The sequence below is a fragment of the Macaca nemestrina genome, chromosome 18 (assembly GCF_043159975.1).
Source record: "Macaca nemestrina isolate mMacNem1 chromosome 18, mMacNem.hap1, whole genome shotgun sequence".
In the NCBI taxonomy this organism is placed as follows: domain Eukaryota; kingdom Metazoa; phylum Chordata; class Mammalia; order Primates; family Cercopithecidae; genus Macaca; species Macaca nemestrina.
This window is the reverse complement of record NC_092142.1, coordinates 68721121-68741890: the sequence shown is the minus strand read 5'-3', so window position 1 is coordinate 68741890 and position 20770 is coordinate 68721121. Positions and strand designations below refer to the sequence as shown.

Below are 20770 nucleotides of genomic sequence, written 5' to 3'. Positions count from 1 at the left end.
CTGGCCGGGCGCGGTGGCTCAAGCCTGTAATCCCAGCACTTTGGGAGGCCGAGATGGGCGGATCACGAGGTCAGGAGAGCGAGAGACGATCCCGGCTAACACGGTGAAACCCCGTCTCTACTAAAAAATACAAAAAAAAAAATAGCCGGGCGAGGTGGCGGGCGCCTGTAGTCCCAGCTACTCGGGAGGCTGAGGCAGGAGAATGGCGTAAACCCGGGAGGCGGAGCTTGCAGTGAGCTGAGATCTGGCCACTGCACTCCAGCCTGGGTGACAGAGCAAGACTCCGTCTCAAAAAAAAAAAAAAAAGAAATAATGAAATCCTGAACAAAGGAAGTGGCAGTGAAAATAGTCAATAGGCTATGAATTTAAAGCTGTTTAAATGGATGAACTAAATTGGGTGACTGGCTACAGAGGGGAAGGGAGAGGGAAAAAAAGAGAGTTCCAAGTAGCACATAGGAACTCTGGCTTGGGAAAATTGATAAAAGATGGTGCCATTTCCCGTGATAGAGAATATAGGAGCTAAGAGTAAACCTGGAAAGAGGAGAATTCAGTTTTAAATGATGAATTTGGATGCCTATGGGACATCCAAGTGAATACATAAACAGGAGAGAGGTCTAGCAATTGAGGTTACTAAACACATATCCTGCTTTAAGCCTGCTTTACTTTTGTTTTTTATACCAAATCTGTCCTAGAACTAGAATTTTTGTTTTGTTTTGTTTTGAGACAGGATTTCGCCCTGTCACCCAAACTGGAGTGTAGTGGCACGATCACAGCTCACGGCAGTCTCAAGCTCCCGGGCCTAAACTGATCCTCCTACCTCAGCTTCCCGAGTAGCTGGGACCACAGGTGTATGCCACTATGCCTAGCTAGTTTTTGGGGTGTGTGTGTGTGTGTGTGTGTGTGTGTGTCTGTGTGTGTGTGTGTGTCTGTGTGTATGTGCTTTGTAGAGACAGGGTCTCCTTTTGTTGTCCAGTCTGGTCTCGAATTCTTGGACTCAAGTGGTCCTCCTGCCTCAATCTCCCAAAGTGCTGGGATTATAGTCATGAACCACTGTTCCTGGCCTAGATTAATTTATTTAGAGTTATTGCTTGCTTTTAAAAATACATGTAAGAAATAAAAATTCAACTTGCCCATGATCTCATCAAAGATAACTATTAAAACAATGGTATACTTATGCTTCCTTTCCATATTTTAATGCAAATTTTTAAAAAGTTGAATAATACACATAAACAATATCAAATTTTCACTTGAATATAACATTAATTTCCTACATGTACCATTTCTTTGACACCCCTCAGGTTGTTACAAATCACTTTATATCTATTTCCTACTTCTCCAAATGGGTTGAAAACCCTTCATGGACCAAAGCTATGTCATGTCTTCTCTAAGGTTCGGCAGTACTCTACTTAGAAGAGATACTCAGTGTTTCTTGATGAGGTTATCAAAATATTAAGGAAAGTTACTGGGTAATAATTCTAAGTTGCAAAGCAAGCTTCAATAAAACTTCTAATTTTAGTATTATTTCAGAAACACTGCTAATAAATAAAAGAATAAATGAATATATCAGTGGTGAAGAAACAACATTGTACCTGCTATAAAATGAAGCACAGCTTAGTAAATATTCTCATTCATTTGTTCATGTAGCCATTCACTCAATAAATATTTATGGACTGCCTGATGTACATCAGGCACTCTTTCAGGTTCTGGGGATACATCAACAACAAAACAGACAAAAATCTGTCTTCATGGACCTTCCATTCTAAGGGACTTATATTACAGTGACTGCTGGCTTGTCTGGTGCTACAGTCTAAGTGTTAGTGTCCTGCCAAAATTCATGTTGGAATCTAAAACCCAATGTAATAGTGTTAAGAGATGAGGCCTTTTAGGAAGTAAGTCATGAGGGCTCTGCCCTCCCAAAATGGAATGAGTGCCCTTGTAAAAGAGATTGAAGGACGCTGCCTTGGCCCTTTCACCACATGGGTACACAGTGAAGAAGGCATCATCTTCAAAGCAGAGAGCAAACCCTCAGCAGACACAGAATCTGTTGTTGCCTTCATCTTGGACTCTCCAGACTTCAGACTCCAGACTGTCAGCAATGCATTTCTATTGTTTATAAATTACCTTGCCTAAAGCATTTTCTTATGGCTGACAAACAGAGGAAGACATCTGTTAAAGAGAAAAGGAGACTCCAGTTTCCTCCCATTTTTCTACCCTTACTAAACTCACATTTAATTGTTACCAGTAAAATAAGCTCATTTCTGGAATGTAAGCAATAGAAAAATGTCAACATACGTTCATTTTAAAATTTAGAACACATACTTAAAACAGAATTTTGCTGAGTGCTTATAAAACCAATACTGAATAGAGATCTGTTCCATGGCTATTAACAGCTAACCATATTATATAACCATATATTTAATAATCATTCCTCTCTAAACTAATCATGTCCTTGTAAACATACATAATAATCTATCAATGAAAAGAAACAAGCAGAATTACAATTTATATTATTTTACATATATTATTGTTTTTGATCTTGAAAAAACAGTCTAATATTAAATTCACAAGGTAAGATCAACAGCATCTTCAAAAATAAGAAAAAACTAATTTTGTCACCATTTGTTCATTTCATGTGCGTAGGTACAAACACAGTAAATCACATGTACACAGAAACGCGAGTCTGTTCCCAGAAAGCTTTCAGTCCAGTGAGGTTGACTGAAAGCACATAAATAGCCAATCAAAACTGTATCAAGACACATGAGCTATGAGGGAAAAAAGGTAGTAGGAGAGAAGAAATTATAATACAGAGGGCAATGCAAGAATGGTATGAATGTAATGAACGTAGTTTTAAGGGTTTAATCTAATCTAAATTAATCTAAAATTCACATTAAAAGCATAGAATTTTAGAGGTAGAAGTGGTGAAAGTATTTGGTGTAACCCTCAGTTTTTACAGAGAAGAAATAATGTTCCAATTAGGTTACGACTTGCTTTGTAGAGCCAAGACTAGTTAAAGCTGGGTCCCAGGCAGGAGAATAGCTGGCTGAAAGATAAATTCTTTCCCCAGCATTCCCGTCTATGCAATTAAAGTAACACTGAGGTTAGGAATGCCATCTATTTTACTTACTGTATTATTGTGCCTGGCACATAATGGGCATTTCAATAATGTGCTTAATAAACAAATGAATGAATAAGCAAATCATCTACCTTAAGTGATTCTACCCAAACAATTCTAAAACATAAATTCCTGTTTTTATACCATAATCTTAGAAAGGAAAAACAAAAATATTAGACAAACAAAAACCAAAAAAACCCATCTTGTTTTCCTGTCATTACCAGAATAGCCTACTACCTGAACTAAAAATGTTACCTATGTTTTTTAATCCAAATACTCTGTCCACTCACATCCTATCTTCCAACTTCTACCCCATTACCATCTAAATCACCAATTTTCTGATTAACAAAAAACACTTTTCATAAATCAGGGTCTTCACTTTCAGTTATTTTTAAAGCCTTAAAAAGTTAGTTTTCTTTTTTTCTATTTATACACACAAATTTTTTCCCTTCTTTGAGCCAAAACTGAAGAAATCAACAAGGCACTTGCTCTGTCTTGTCTATCTGTCTCTCTCTCTCTTCTCGTCTCACTCTGTTGTCCAGATGGAGTGCAGTGGCACAATCATGGCTCATTGCAGCCTCGACCTCCCAGGCTCAAGTGATCCTTACACTTCAATGTCCCAAGTATGCTGGGCCTACAGGCTCATGCCACCATGTCCAGCTAATACTTTCTTTTTTTTTTTCTTTTTTTTTTTTTTTTTTTTTAGTAGAGACAGGGTCTCACCATGTTGTCCAGGCTGGTCTTGAATTCCTGGGCTCAAGCGATTCTACCACCTTGGCTTCTCAAAGTGCTGGTATTATAGGTGTGAGCTACTGCACCTGGCCCCACTTTGTCTTTTGTGTTCTACACAAAGATTATCACCCATAAGCAAGTATTCAGACCTCATACTTTGAGATACAAGCTGATGTTTACAGAGATCAAAAATAAGTGTCTACGATGAGTGACAATAAACAAATGACCAAATTCATTACTTCTGCCTCTTAATTTTTTCCATTTTAACTTTGTTTCCCTTACTCCCCATACAACTGCAGAATGCCTCTAACTTAAGACTGGTTTTCAATAGGGAATACCAGAATTTCATGTAGAAATATGTATATATATTTTTTTAACCTCAATGAAGATGCTTGGGATTTCATCACAGACCAACTACTGAATAAGTGTTTACAGGGAATAAGATCACAGAATGTATAGGTGTATAAAGCTTCACAAGTGATTCTGGCTAACAGCCATTACTCTGAAGCATGAAATTCAGCTGGAATGAAAATGGATTGGCTTGTGTTTACCACCTCTTTAAGCATTGCTAGTTAATTTATTTTTTCTTAAGAGTCTAGGAAAGAACAGCAACCAAGAGCTGAACCAACTTCTTCTGCAGACTTTTTTTTTTTTTTTTTTTGAGGCGGAGTCTTGCTCTGTCTCCCAGGCTCAAGTGCAGTGGCGCAATCTTGGCTCACTGCACGGTCTGCCTCCTGGGTTGACACCATTGTCCTGCCTCAGCCTCCCGAGTAGCTGGGACTACAGGTGCCTGCCACCACGTCTAGCTAATTTTTTGTATTTTTAGTAGAGACAGGGTTTCACTGTGTTAGCCAGGATGTTCTGGATCTCCTGACCTCATGATCCGCCCGTCTCGGCCTCCCAAAGTGCTGGGATTACAGGCGTGAGTCACCACGTCCAGCCAGATTACCTAAATTCTTAAACCTTGAGGAAAAAAAATTATGTTTACATAACAAAAAGGGGAAATAATTGTTATATCTTTTTCCTGACTAAAATGACAACTACTATTTCACATGATGGTAGATAATTTTCAATATACTTAGATTGGATACATGTAGACTTGAATATACCTAAAATAGTGAAACAAATTAGCAGAGCTCCTGTTATTGGAGCCTGAGAGAAATTATCTAGAATTACCCCTTACAGGCAAAGACCAGATTCACAATGAGTAAAACTGATTCACTGATAGTGTATGGTAGCCCTCCAGATCATCCGCCTGGCTATTCTTTAGTACAAATAATATTTATTCTATAAAAGTTTAATACATTGTTTCTTACCAAAAAAGAATACCTTGATTGTGTTATATTAACCAGAGGTCAGTTTACTGATGGAAAAGGCATTAATTTTTTATTTTTATTTTTTTTAGAGACAGGGTCTCACTCTGTTGCCCACTGGCATAATCACGGCTCTCTGCAGCCTCAACCTCTTAGACTCAAGCAATCCTCCCAACTCAGCCTCCCAAGTAGCTGGGACTACAGGCACATGCCACCACGACTAGCTAATTTTTGTATTATTTTGTAGAGACTGGGTTTCACCATGTTGCCCAGGCTGTTCTAAAAGGCCGGGGCTCAAGTGATCCACTGCTTAAGCTCCCAAAGTGATGGGATTACAGGTGTGAGCCACTGTGCCTAGCCACAAGGCAATTTTTTAAAAAATGAATTGTGATAATGATTTTCAATTGTTATTTTACAATAGCAAATGAAAAGGTAGCTTGTGCAGTCCTTTGTGCCACAACATGGTCCATAAATAGAAACAGAGAAACAGCTCTAGAAAATTGAAAATTGTTCTAAAAATAAATAACTGAAGTATCATGACTTAAAGTTTAGAAAGTATTTTATATGCACAATCATAACATTGGTATTTGTGAAAAGTGCTTTGACATAAAGTATACATAAACAAAAATGGATAATTATTATTAATCTTATAGGTCATAATTTCAGAATTCTTTTTTATTAGTTTTTTTTTCTTTTTTAAAAATGACTAAGTCTTGGCTCTGTTGTCCAAGCTGAAGTACAGTAGTGTGATCATGGCTTACCGCAACCTCAGACTCCTGGGCTCAAGTGATCCCCCCGCTTCAGTCTCCCAAAGAGCTGAGATTACAGCCGTGAGCCACTGCACCCAGCCAGTTTTAACTTTTTATTAAAGCATGACATATACGTATAGTACAATTCTTAAGTCTTGAGCTTGCAGAATTTTACAAAGTGAACATACCCATAACATACCCACCACCAAGCTGATTAAGCATCCCTCCACATGCTTCACCTCTTCCAGAAGTGACTGATCTTCTAGCTTTTATCACAGACTATAGTTTTGCCTGTTTTTGAATTTTATATAAAAGAAATTAGACAGGATACGGGTGCAGACCAAAAAAAAAAAAAAAAAAGCCACAATCTATTTTTGGATCAGTTTTGATTTATTGAATTTTCTCCTCATTAAGTGTTTCCATGACTGGTGATTTTTTTATTGGATACCAGATATTGAGAATTTTACCCTGTTGTGTGCTGAATATTTTAGTACTCCTATAAATATTCTTGAGCTTTGTTTCAGGATATGGTTAAGTTACTTGGAAACAGCTTGATCCTTTTGGTATTTTCTTTTTTTTCTTTTCTTTTTTTGAGACAGTCTCACTCTGTTGCCCAGGCTGGAGTGCAGTGGCGCAATCTCAGCTCACTGCAACCTCCGCCTCCTGGGTTCACGCCATTCTCCTGCCTCAGTCTCCTGAGTAGCTGGGATTACAGGCGCCCGCCACCGCGCCCAGCTAATTTTTTTGTATTTTTTAATAGAGACAGGGTTTCACCACGTTGGCCAGGCTGGTCTGGTTATCCGCCCGCCTCAGGCTCTCAAAGTGCTGGGATCACAGGCATGAGCCACCGCGCCCGGCCTTGGTTTTTGCTTTTAAGCTTTCATTGTCAAGAACTACAGTGTGTTTAGTCCAGGGCTAATTTTTCTCCACTAATGAGGCAAGACCCTTCAACACTACCCAATGCCCCTGAAAATAAGAGATTTTCTACTCAGGCTGTTGCAAAAAGACATCATATCCAATCCTTTGTGAGCTCTGGAAACTGTTCCCTCTAATCCTCTCAGGCAGTCCGTCCCCCCTCTTGTCCCCAGCCCACTCCCCCATCCTTGAGTAGTTCCCCACATGCATACAATCATTACCACTCAACTAGATACTCTAAGGAGATCCTCTACAGATCTCCAGAGTTCTCTCTGAGTGTACCTCTCCTTTCTAGTACTCTGCATTGAGAACCCTGGCCATCTGGGCTTTCCCAGACTCCTATCTCTACCACTTTGACTTAAGAAGACCGCTGGGCTCTGCTTTGGTTCCCCCTTTCTGTACCACAGCCCAGGAACTTTCTCCTGGCAGTAAGCCAGGGAAACTGTAGGCGTCATCTCATTTGTCTTCTCTCTCAGGGACCACCGTTCTTCATCGCCTGATGTTACATATAAAGAAAATCATTGTTTTATATATTTTATCTGGCTTTTTAGTTGTTTTGGGCAAGAGGTAAACCTAGTCTTCTAGTTAATCTACCTTGGCTGGAAGCAGAAGTTATTCTATTATAATTTTAACCCATTTCAACATGTTCTTTGCTCAGGGAGGATTAAGAATTAACATTACTATTTCTACTTGACAACCTTCAATAGATTTGAAGAATTTTCAGGTTACTTAATTTAATATTCAATAAACAGTGTATGTGCCTTATGTAACATGCTGGGTTAAGCCCTCTGAGGCTTAAAAAATTAGTCTTAATTTTGTAAAAGCACAAAATACTCTGTACACACACAAGTGTATCCTTTAGGTGCAAAGAGATTTAAAAGAAATTAAAGATGTAGTAGTTCCTGCCCTCAAAGAACTGAAAATCTAGCTGGGATAAGGTTACACACTTACACACACACACATACACACACTTAGAGAATAAAAATAAGTTGTACAATACAGAAAATGGGGATACTTAAAGACAAGAGACAGGAAACCAGGGTCCTGAGTAATTAAAAAGTGCCGTTTGGATCAGATCTAGTAATGTACTAGCACAAGCTTACCAATTGTATAATAAAGTAGTTTTTCTTTTCTTTTCTTTTTGAGATGGAGTCTGGCTCTGTCTCCCAGGCTGGAGTGCAGTGGTTCGATCTTGGCTCACTGCAACCTCCAGCTCCCGGGTTCAAGGGATTCTCCTGCCTCAGCCTCTCTCGAGAGGCTGAGATTACAGGCGTGTGCCACAACACCCGGCTAGTTTTTTATAATTTTTGGTAGAGACAGGGTTTTGCCATGTTGGCCAGCCTGGTCTCGAACCCCTGACCTGAAGTGATCTGCCCGCCTTGGCCTCCCAAAGTGCTGGAATTACAGGCGTGAGCCACTGCGCCCAGCCAATAAAGTAGTTTTTCTAGTACACTCTTATAGGATTATACTACCATAAGGATTTAGTTTTCTAATTTCTTTTGAAGCACCAGGGCCCTTATGAAATTATATCAAATGCAGAAGTACTTTTTCAGAAATCATAGTTAAAAGCAGTTTGACTACTGCTGATAGGAGGAAAACAAACACATGAAAGGGAGTAATGAAAAGAGAGAGTGGAAAATAGAAAAAGTATGTCACAGAATCAAGTCAGGAAATTGAAAGTATCTTAGAAAACTGATTGAGAATCTCTTCCACTACATGAGAGAAAAAGAAAATAGAAAATGAGAAGACCAAAACACATTTTTCAGAAGTCACAAGTTGAGAAGCTTTAGTGAGATGGATTCAAATGTGCTCTAGAAGAGAATTCAGTTGTTTCCATTTGCCAGTGGCTATGCTCTATAAGCAGATGCTTAAGAGGTGTGTAAGAAATCCTTCTACACCTATTTATCTTTAAAGAGCTAATTACAACATATGGAAGAATTAAGGGGTTAAGACTCAGGGGATAAAGGTTCTAGTATTAAAGGTTGTCAATATCATTGTTAAACAAAAGCATATAAATTTTCATTTGGCTTGATCAGAAAGTCACAATCATGACTATACATAACAGATAATTAGGAGGCATTTCAAGTGTTATTGTAATCTCTCTTTTTTTGCATTAAAGGGGATAAAGTAAAAAGAAGAAAGTTACAAATTTCCTTGGAAAAGTCTACAATCATTATACAAAGCATCTGATCCTTGTGTCAGTATACCAATATTGTTTATAATAAATAAGAGGTAGGTAGCATGTCATAATGAAAGAACGAAGTTAGTCAGAACTGAGGTTTCACCATAAATGTATCACTTATTTTTTGTGTGACCTTGGACAAGTTACTTAACACAGCAAGCCTTGGCTGTCTCATTTATAATACAGTGGTAATACCTATCTACCTTGTAGAGTTGTAAGCACTAGCAACAATGGGTAGAACACACCTAGAACTATTATTAATATATTAATTGGAGCTACTAATATAGATAAAAGCTATAATTTCTGCCCTCGAAAGGGTTAGCAATGAGGAAGTGTTACTGAGATATTCCACGGGCATTATTTCTTTTATTCCAAACGCAATCTGATGAATACCTCATGCCCATTTCAAGATGATTCTGATTTCACTTCAAAATGTACAGCTTTGGCAGGGCACGGTGGCTCAAGCCTGTAATCCCAGCACTTTGGGAGGCCGAGACGGGCGGATCACGAGGTCAGGAGATCAAGACCATCCTGGCTAACACGATGAAACTCCATCTCTACTAAAAAAATACAAAAAAAAACTAGCTGGGCAAGGTGGCGGGTGCCTGTAGTGCCAGCTACTCGGGAGGCTGAGGCAGGAGAATGGCGTAAACCCAGGAGGTGGAGCTTGCAGTGAGCTGAGATCCGGCCACTGCACTCCAGCCTGGGCGACAGAGTGAGACTCCATCTCCAAAAAAAAAAAAAAAATACACAGCTTTCCTTTCATTATTGTTGTTGTTCTGAGACAGTCTCCTTCTATCACCCAAGCTGGAGTACAACGGCGCCATCTCAGCTCACTGCAACCTCTGCCTCCCCAGTTCAAGCAATTCTCACGCCTCAGCCTCCTGAACAACTGGAATTACAGGCGCACCACCACGCCCAGCGAATTTTTTGTATTTTTAGTAGGGATGACGTTTCGTTATGTTGGCCAGGCTGGTTTTGAACTCCTAGCATCAAGCAACCCACCTGCCTCGGCCTCCCAAAGTGCTGGGATTACACCCGTGAGCCACCATACCCATCCAGTTTTCCTTTCTACAAGTCTTGTACTTCCTATAGTATATACCTGGACTTCAGAAGTGTTCTGTTTCGCCTGCACAGTTTAAAAAAAAAAACATTTAAAATTAATTACCAACATTTAAAAAACAGATTTTACATAAAAATCTCAGACCTTTGGTTTCTCTTGAATCACAGGATCCGGCAATACTAAATCCACAAGAAAAACTGGAACTGCCTCCTTTAGTGTACTCTCTAGTTACTTAAAGTACCGTTCAGCCAATTTCTCTAATGGATATTATGCTGTCTGTGCCCTATAGGCACTTGAGTTTTTCAATCTCTCTACTAGGGTTTGCAAGATATGGAAGGGGAAGATGGGAAGATAAAAAATAAGTCTTTCCTGAAGAAACCTTGTAAGAGGTTAAAGACAAGAACAGTGAGTGGTCCCAACTTTCTTGATCATACAGCCCTTTCCAGAGGCAAATTTAATGAGAAAGAACTGCCTACAACAGCCAAAAGCTGGTAAGTACCTATTTTCCAGAGGGTAAAAGGATATAGCACCAAAACATTTCCTATTAAAAGAAAAAAGGGAATAGACTTTCACAGAACTTACAGGACTCTTAAAGAGTTTAGTCTATTTCTTTATAGATTTAAAAACTGGGGCCCAGAAACTGAGGATTTGTCCAAAACCAGATAGTTAATAGCAAAATCAGAATTAGAAAGAAGTTTCTCAAAAACCAAAAATTCAATTTAACAAACATTTACCAAGCGCCAAGTCATGCTCCCTGCAAGATGCTATGATACAAATATGTACAGTAGTACTCTTTACTGTATACTACTTTTCTATTTTTTTTTTTTTTGAGACAGTCTTGCTCTGTTGCCCTGGCTAGGGTGCAGTGGTGCGATCTCAGCTCACTGCAACATCTGCCTCCTGGATTCAAGTGATTCTCCTACCTCAGCCCCCAAGTAGCTAGAATTACAAGTGCCCACCACCATGCCTAGCTAATTTTTGTACTTTTAGTAGAGATGGGGTTTCACCATGTTGGCCAAGCAGATCTTAAACTCCTGAACTCAAGTGATCCACCTGTCTTGGCCTCCCAAAGTGTTGGGATTACAGGCATCAGCCACCGCGCTCGGCCTCCATTTTCTTTTTTAATGTTTTTATAGAATTTTTAAATATCCAATAAAGGCCATTTTCCTTTAAAAAAAACTTCTTATACTTAAAATAATTAAAAGTTGGTAGTCAAACAAATACATGCACACACACGCTATAGCATATGAACAGCAACACTATTAACAATGGCCAAAAGGTAGAAAAAACACAAATGTCCATCAGTGGATGAATGGGTAACACAAATCGTGGTATCCATAGAATGGAACAGTACTCCCCCACAAGAATAAATGAAGTACATGCTACAAGGTGGATAAATCTCAAAAATATTATACTAAGGGAAAGAAGCCAAACATAAGAGGTCACATATAAATCCAGAATAGGCAAATCCATAGCAACAGAACACAGATTGGTGGATGCCATAAGTTGGGCTCATGGCGGGCACAGGAGGATGAAGATGGACACAGGATTTTTCTTCTGGGAATGACAAAAATGGCTTTGAACCAGATAGCTAGATAGAGGTAGTGGTTGCACAACAGGATTTTCTTTAAAATGATTGATTTATTGTGCAGTTCATCACAATAAAAAATTTTTTAAAAAGAACCCCTACTCATGGACACAAAGAGGGGAACAGACACTGGGGCCTACTTGGGGGTAGAGGGTAGGAGGGAGAGGGTCAGGAAAAAATAACTATTGAATACTAGGCTTAGTACCTTGATGATGAAATAATCTATCTGTACAACAAACCCCAGACCCGAGTTTACCTATATAAGAATTCCTTATTTGACCACCAGGTGGAATATGCCACCTAATTCAATGGGATCACTCTACCCATTACAAAAGAAAATTCAATTGAGCATCTACAAGGTACGAAGTGCAGTGCTAGATCCTTTAAATATACATTATTTCAGCAAACTTCACCCAATCAAGAGAAACAAATTTATTATAGTAGGAAGCACAGAGTCTGTGTGTGCACGTGGTCCTGGTACCAAATTGCCTCCATTTAAATCCCAGCTCTGCTGCTTGCTACTATGTGCCCCTGGACAAGTTACTTTTGGTCTGTTTTCCTCTCTGTAAAATAGGAGTAATGAGGCTATCTAGACTTTATATGGTTGTTCTGAGGATTAAATGCAATAATCCAAGAATCCACTGACCTAGGCTATTAGAAAGAATTAAAACAAATATTAGCTACTAAAATTAATTATATAATTAAGTATAATATAGCTAAAAATTAATGTTGTTGGAAAATTTTAACTGTTAGGTCTCTCCACCACCAAAAGCTGCTGCATATGATAATACTGACAAGGAAATTGTTCAAATCTCAAGTTTTTAAATTTAGTATATATACAAAGGAAATGATAATCCTAGAACTATACACACATCACAGAATCAGACCTCAATACAGAAATATGTTCTATGGTGTTTTTTGTTTGTTTGTTTTGAGATAGGGTCAGACTCTGGCGCCCAGGCTAGAGTGCAGTGGTGTAATCTCAGCTCACTGCAACCTCTGCCTCTCAGGCTCAAGCCATCATCCCACCTCAGCCTCCTGAGTAGCTGGGACCATAGGTATACACGATCATGCCGGGCTAATTTTTGTATTTTTTTTTTTTTTTTTAGAGACAGGGTCTTACTTTATTGCCCAGGCTAGTCTCAAACTCCTGAGTTTAAGTGATCTGCCCACCTCCCAAAGTGCTGAGATTACAGGCATGAAACACCGTGCCTGGCTAATATGTTCTATTTTAACTCCAACAATGCATGATATAAATGAAACACCTGAAGAAGATTTAGAGGGCTGCCATAAATATAAACACTGCAAATTAAAATCTATGAGAAAAAATTAAGAGAATCATAAAAGTTTCAGTTATAATGTTCTACTATCTGAAGACTCCTATTTTAATATTGGCACACTTTATTTAGGTTACAAAAGTGATGGACAAAAAGGATGTATAAAGGATTTAAGGGAGATATAAAGGGGATATATCATAAAAATTCTGAAATTTTTTAAAAGTATAAGAAAGAAAATAAAAAGTCACTTCAAATCTCAATTCCCATAGATCACCATTCTAACATTTTAGTCTATTTTCTATGGGCCTGTTTTATTAAAAAATAAAACTAGGATTATAATTTTATATGTTTCTTTAAAAAATATAACATACAATCATGAATATTTTCTTCTATCATTAAATATTCTTTGAATACATGTAACATGATTTATAATAATACATATTTATTTAATACATAAACATGATTTATAATAGGAACATAGGATTTCATTTATGAAGGTTTGTTAAACAAAAGTTAACCAAGGCCAGGGGCAGTGGTGCATGCCTATAATCCCAGCACTTTGTGAGGCTGAGGTGGGTGGATTGCTTGAGCTCAGGAGTTCAAGACTAACCTGGGCAATGTGGCAAAACCTCATCTCTACTAAAAAAAACAAAAAAACAAAAAAATGAGCTGAGCATGGTGTTGCACGCCTGTAGTCCCAACTACTTGGGAGGCTGAGGTGGGATTGCTTAAGCCCAGTAGGTTGAGGCTGCAGTGAGCCAAGATCGTGCCACTGCACTCCAGCCTGGGCTGGAAAATCTTTTCTCATAGATTTTGAGAGTGAGAGCACACACACACACACACACACACACACACACAGTCTGGGCATGGTGGCTCACACCTGTAATCCCAGCACTTTAGGAGGCTGAAGTGGCAGATCACCTGAGGTTGGGAGTTCGAGACCAGCCTGACCAACATGGAGAAACCTCATCTCTACTAAAACACAAAAAATTAGCCAGGCATGGTGGTGCATGCCTGTAATCCCAGCTACTCAGGAGGCTGAGACAGGAGAATCGTTTGAACCCAGGAGGCGGAGGTTGCAATGAGCCGAGATCATGCTGTTGCACTCCAGCCTGGGCAACAAGAGTGAAACTCCATCTCAAAATAAATAAATAAATAAAATAAAAATAATTAAAAATATAATAACCAAGATTTATCTACTTTCCCTTAATCTAGACAAGGAAAATAACATTAAACTGTAGCATGAAGGATTTCAATTAGCTAGAAAAATTTTAAATAATGATTATTTCATCTCAGTTATAGAATTCTCCCAATGAAAAAAAGCCTTATGCTTTCAATGTTCTTTATTTAATAGACTGGAAAACTGAAGTTTAAAGCTATGCAACTAAATGAAGTAGCAGAGCAAAGATTTGAATCCAATCTGTTCTGACTCCAAAGCCTATGCACTTAACCTCAACACTATAGATTACAAGATGGTTTGGGGGTGGTCTTATCTAATAATATGCAGGCAGTCTTAATCATTTGGATCCATTCTCAAGAGAAAGCTAAAAGAATGCAAGTCTGAAGGATTCACCTTGAAACATGACAGCAGAAGAAATTTAGAAATAAAAGACAAATTTAAGTATTTAGAACAGTACTCATACTAGTACAGGGGGAAATCATTTGTACTATGTTCATTACAATGACTTATAACAGTTAAAAAATAAAATGAAATAATAGTCCATCACCAAAGGATTGGCTAATTAAATTTTGTTATTTAAACCACGTTGGTTGGCATGGTAGCTCACACCTGTAATCCTAGAACTTTGGGAGGCTGAGGCAAGAGGATCACTTGAACCCAGGAGTCTGAGACCGGCCCTGGCAACATAGCAAGATCTGGTCTCTACAAAAAAATTTTTTTTTTTTTTTTTTTTTGAGACGGAGGCTCGCTCTGTTGCCCAAGCTGGAGTGCAGTGGTGCGATCTCGACTCACTGCAAGCTCCGCCTCCCAGGTTCACTCCATTCTCCTGCCTCAGCCTCCTGAGTAGCTAGGACTACAGGCATCCACCACAACACCTGTCTGATTTTTTTTTTGTATTTTTAGTAGAGACAGGGTTTCACTATGTTAGCCAGGATGGTCTCGATCTCCTGACCTCATGATCCGCCCGCCTCGGCCTCCCAAAGTGCTGGGATTACAGGCGTGAGCCACCGTGCCCGGCCTCTACAAAAATTTTTTTAAAAAATAGTAGCCGAGCATGGTGGTGCACACCTATAGTCCCAGGCACTTGAGAGGCCTAGGCTGGAGAATCACTTGAGCCCAGGAGGTCAAGGCTACAGTTAGCCGTGATTGCGCCACTGCACTCCAGCCTGGGCAACAGAGAGAGACTCTGTCTCAAAAATAAACAAATAAATAAATTACCATGTAATATTTTGCAGCCATCACAAATTATATATATATTTAATAACAGTAGGCAAATAAAACAGATGTATAATCCCACTTATGCAGAAATGTATAAATAAGTAGATATGTATAAATATATACAGATGTCTGAAAGAATAATCACCAACATATTAACAGTGGTCATACCTAGATATGGCAGGACTGCATGTGATTTGTCCTTGTTTTGTGGTTTTCCATATTTAAAAAAAATTTAAGTGCTTAAGAGTGTGTGTGTGTATGTGTATGTGTGTGCGTAAATTCTAATGGACTAAACATAAGGCAGCAATAGCAGAGAAAAGTACAAAATTAAAAGAGAAAAGACCAATGGGGGACACTTCAAGGAAAAGACGAAGCCTGAGATATGTCTTGAAGAATTCCTTTATCCCATCCCTATTATTTTTCTATCATATTCATCCTGTTAATCATACCCAATCCTGAATGACCCTAAGCACTCATCTTCAATATTCCTGTACCACAGCTTCTAAGTTTTCAGAGAAAAATCAAAATTGTGGACCAGTGCCACTACGAATTCAAGATCTTCCTCAAAGTAGCTCAGGAGCCTTTTTTTTTTTTTTTCCAAAGTATTCCTCATCAGCTTTACTCCCCAATTCCTCATGATGATTCTCTTAAGGCTACTATCCTGTATCTATCATTCTTGGCAAATGACTGTCTATTTCTCCACAGCAAATTTATAGGACATAAATTTCTCATACTTCCTTTCCCAGATAAAAATTATCCTTACCTCTCCGGGCTCAAGAAAAGAAGCAACCATATGTACTAGATCCCTTTTTCTTCATTGTTCCTCCAAAACTTTCCTCTACTAATAATTCCTGTCCTTTCAACTCCCTCATTCCACAAGATTCCTATTCTTATATATGCATTTCTAGTTTCCACTCTCTTCTTCCCCTCCCAACTATTCTTACTTAGTACTATAGTTGTCTTCCTAGCTGCCTCCACTTCCTCTATTCACATTTATTGCTCAGCCAACTACTACTTGGCTTCTGTTCCAACCACTCTCCATTCAAATTGCTCAGTTATCAATAAACTCCTAATTGATTTATTTCCAATTACTGACACAATTGACTACTCCTGCTTTCAGGAATTCCTGTTTATTTTCTTCCTTTGTTGGCTTCTCTTTAGTCCACTCCTCTCTTCATGTACCTGAAATACCTTGTTTTTTTCCCAGAGAAATGAATCCTGTCTTTTTCTTTCTCACTTTTCTAATCTAGAATTCCGCCACTTCTTAACAACCTCCACTACTACAATCCTGATCTAATCATCTCACCTGAACTACTTCAATTGCCTCCTAATTGATTTCCTTTTTCATTCTTACACTTTATTATCTACACTGTAGCCAGTATTCATTAAAAACGTAATGCAGATGGCATCGCTCCTCAGCACCCATCTCAGCATAAAACCCAAAGTCCTTACATGATCTAGCACTTTAATATCTCTCTCCCTCTCTCTTCTACAACTCTTCTGCTTTTCCACTCTGCTCCAGGTATACTGCCTTTATTACTACTTCTTGAACACGCCAAGCACTTTCACAGCCTCGATGTCTTTGTACTCGCCTTTCCTCCACCTGGAAAACTCTTTCCACATATATCTCCATTGCTTACCCTTTCGATTCCTTTAGGTGTCTGTTCAAATTAGACTCAAAAATCACTATGATCATGCTCTACAAAATAGTGCCCCCATCATTTTCTTATCCCTCCAAACCTTGCTTTATTTTTTTCACTCCCAATTTTTAAATTCTTTTTGAGACTGAGTCTCGCTCGGTCACCCAGGCTGGAGTGCAGTGGCACCATCTTGGCTCACTGCAATATTCACCTCCTGGGTTCAAGCAATTCTCCTGCCTCAGCCTCCCAAGCAGCTGGGATTACAGGCACGTGCCACCGGGATTACAGGCACACGCCACCACGCCTGGCTAGTTTTTTGTATTTTTAGTAGAGACAGGGTTTCACCATATTGGCCAGGCTGGTCTCGAACTCCTGACCTCAGGTGATCCTCCCGCCTTGGCCTCCCAAAGTGCTGGCACTGCAGGTGTGAGCCACTGCGCCTGGCCAACTCCCAACATTTTTTGAGATATAATTCACATAACATAAAGTTCCACCCTTTTAAAGTACACGATTCAGTGGGTTCTAGTATAGCCCAAAGTTGTGTAGTCATTACTACTACCTAATTCCAGAACATTTTCATCACCTCAAAAAAGAAAAGCCATCCCCATTAGCAGTCATTCTCCACCCCCATTCCTTGAATCCCTGGCAACCACTAATTTACTTTCTGTTTCTATGGACTTGCCAATTCCCATACCCTGACTTTTTTTTTTTTTTTTTTTTTTTTGAGACAGATTCTCACTCTGTCACCCAGAGCCCAGACTGGAGTACAGTGGCACCATCTTGGCTCACTGCAACCTGTACCTCACAGGTTCAAGTGATTCTCCTGCCTCAGCCTCCCAAGCAGCTGGGATTACAGGCGTACACCATTGCGTGTGGCTAATTTTTGTATTTTTAGTAGAGACAGGGTTTCACCATGTTGGCCAGGCTGGTCTCGAGCTCCTGACCTCAGGTGACCCACCCACCTCGGCCTCCCAAAGTGCTGGGATTACAGGCGTGAGCCATCATGCCCAGCCCACCCTGACATTTTTATAATCATTTGTTTAATGTCTGTTTCCAACCACCAGAATATGAACTGGTGAGGAAAAGGACTTTATTTTCTTTACTTTTTGTAGCCCCAGCATATAGCTTAGTGCTTGTTACATAGCAGGTGTTCAATATCCCATAAGCAGCTCAATTTCAACATATCCCAAACTGAACTCATTATCAGACTAGGAATGACAGCAAAAGAAAATGATAGTCAAAACTGATATCCAGAGTTCACCATGATGAACAGTGCACTGTTAACCTACTTTCAACTTTTAGGATAACGTGCCCTTTACTGTGCAAGAAAATCACTATATATACATATATATACACATATATATATAATAACCGTATCAAATATAACTTGTTGGCTAAAATATTTCTAACACATTTATTTAGTCTGTGCTACCTGCAGTACTCTTTTTCTTTTCCCAGTTGTCACTAATTTAGGACCTTATCATATCCAGCTTTTGGTTTACCAAATCTTTCATAGCTGCTTCCTTTCCCTCCTTTTCCCTCCCCTTCCCTCTTCTCTAGCTCTAAAATCCAGCCACACTGAATTTCTTTCAGTTCTTCAATACACCAAGCTCTCGTTTACCTCCAAAACTTCTAACATGGTATTCTCTCCTCTGCCTGGAACACTCTTCCTCCAACATAGCCCTTTAATCTTTACCTGACTAATTTTTATGACTTCAGGACTGATTTTGAAAGCAAGTTCATCTCCTATCAAAAGCCCTTCCTGATCCCCGGGCACATAGGCACTCCTCTATTTCCCACCTCATCAAACTATACTTTCCCTTTCAGAGCACCTAACACATTGTTTTTAATTGATTATTTACTAGTCTGACTCCTGGACTATGAAGTAAGCTCAATTAGAGAAGAAATCACATTTATGTCTTTTACCATTATAGCTGAAAATACTCAGTAAATAAATTATCTTGGCTGCAGTTAGAGAAAAAAAATGGATTGAAGTCAGAATACTTTTTCTTTTTTCTTTTCTTTTTTTTTGAGACAGTCTCACTCTGTCGCCCAGGCTGGAGTGCAATGGCACCATCTCGGCTTACTGCAACCTCTGCCTCCCAGGTTCAAGCAATTCTCCTGCTTCAGCCTCCTGAGTAGCTGCAATTACAGGCACGTGCCACCACACCCGGCTAATTTTTGTATTTTTAGTAGAGATGGGGTTTCACTATGTTGGCCAGCAGAGTCTTGAACTCCTGACCTCGTGATCCACCCGCCTTGGCCTCCCAAAGTGCTCAGGTTACAGGTGTGAGTCACTGCACCCACCCCTTTTTTCTTGAGACTAGCTCTTCTAATGACTAACAGTGTCAAATTGGGCAAGTCTCTTAATCATCTGGAAGTTTGGGTTTTATTATCTATGAGAATGTATATCTCTCAGATGTCAAAAAGATTAAATGAAGTAATATACATCAAAGTGCTCTATAAAATTATGAGCAAAGTACAAGACTAGTGTAATATCTACCTGCCCAGTCTCTTATAATCTAAATCATCCTGTTATCATAACATATTAAGTCAGCCCATTAAAGTTACAAGTAATTTTTCTCAAAATGCAATCAACACATTTGGTAAATACAGTAGTCCTCCATTACCCATGGTTTTGCTTTCCATGGTTTCAGTTACCCATGGTCAACCAAGGTCAGAAAATATTAAATGAAAAATTCCAATTTAAATAACTTATACATTTTAAATACAACACCATTCTAAGTAGCATGATGAAATTTTCTGTTGACCTGCGAGTCTAGCTCCATCCCAACCAGGACAAGAATCATCCCTTTATCCAGTGTATCCATGCTACACACACTATCTATCTTTAGTCACTTAGTAACCATATGGATTACCAGATTAACTGTCAAAGTATCACAGTGTTTGTATTCAAGTAACCCTTATTTTACTTAACAATGGCCCCAAAGTGGAAGAGTAGTGACATTTGGCAATTTGGATATGCCAAAGTGAAGCTTCATTTAAGTGAAAAGGTGAAACTTCTTAATAAGGAAAGAAAAAAATCGTATGCTGAGGCTGCTAAGATCTATGGGAAGAATGAGTCTTCTATCTGTAAAACTGTGAAAGAATGAAAAAGAAATTATTCATGCTAGTTTTGCTGCCACACCTCAAACGGCAAAACTTACAGCCAGAGCAAGATAAGTGCTTAGTTAAGATTTAAAAGGCATTAAATTTGTAGGTGAAAGACATGAACAGAAAACATGGTTTACCGAATCTTTCATAGCTACCCCCTTTCCCTTCACTGACAGCAACATGTTGCACCAGAAACCCATGAGCCTAAAGGAAGATTTCGACAAGGGATCCCCTGAAATGACTGACACAGACTTGGGAATACAGAAGGTCAATAGTAGCCTAACGCTGTGTCACAATGCCTATGTGATTCACCTCACTTAGTATCATCACATCGGCATTCTATCATCTTACATCATTATACGAAGGGAGAATACAGAACAGTAAGCTATTTTGAGAGACCACATTCACATAACTTTTATTATAGTATGTTGCTTTATTGTTCTATTTATTAACAGTTGTGATGGTTAATATTGAGTGTCAACTTGATTGAAGGATGCAAAGTATTGTTCCTGGGTGTGTCTGTGAAGGTGCTGCCAAAGGAGATTAACATTTGAGTCAGTGGACTGGGAAAGGCAGACCTACCCTCAATCTGAGTGGGTACAATCTAATCAGCTGCCAGCACAGCCAGAATAAAAGCGGGCAGAAGAATGTGAAAAGACTAAACTGGTTTAGTCTCCCAGTCTACAT

At 39.1% G+C, this 20770-nt stretch overlaps 1 protein-coding gene and 1 long non-coding RNA gene across 8 annotated transcripts in view; both read right to left on the bottom strand.

Moving 5' to 3' along the window:
- The window catches only part of LOC105491350 (nuclear factor of activated T cells 5), a 141735-nt gene that overhangs the window by 89347 nt on the left and 31618 nt on the right, over positions 1 to 20770 (bottom strand). The gene's annotated exons all lie outside the window — the stretch shown is intronic.
- On the bottom strand, positions 2 to 20748 carry LOC139359905 (uncharacterized). The gene is made up of 2 exons (XR_011616551.1): positions 20221 to 20748; positions 2 to 20068 (listed from the first exon to the last, which is right to left on the bottom strand). It is a non-coding gene; the product is annotated as an uncharacterized lncRNA (long non-coding RNA).